The sequence below is a fragment of the Micropterus dolomieu genome, linkage group LG10 (assembly GCF_021292245.1).
Source record: "Micropterus dolomieu isolate WLL.071019.BEF.003 ecotype Adirondacks linkage group LG10, ASM2129224v1, whole genome shotgun sequence".
Classification (NCBI taxonomy): domain Eukaryota; kingdom Metazoa; phylum Chordata; class Actinopteri; order Centrarchiformes; family Centrarchidae; genus Micropterus; species Micropterus dolomieu.
In genome coordinates, this window is record NC_060159.1 from 18647457 (window position 1) to 18647759 (window position 303).

Here is a 303-nt window from a genome sequence, read left to right on the forward strand (position 1 = left end):
TAGTAAAAGATGTGGATGGTTTCTCCATCACTGCCGCTAAAATATGTAACGTGCAACCAAGTAAAAAATGAAGGGAGCACTCAGTCCACACAGTATTCTGCACGCAATATTTTGTCTGAGATGGGAGGGCAAAGACAGAGAGATAGAGATGGATGGATGGGTGCAGGGGGAGGATTCCTCCAGTAGGAGGGAGGGAGGTTAAGGGAGGGAGGGGTGGTGCTGAATGAACAGCTCCTCGGCTCATAAAGTAATCAGAGAGCCTGTCTGCTCTGTCAGAGCAGCACAGCCATGAGCCAGCCGAGC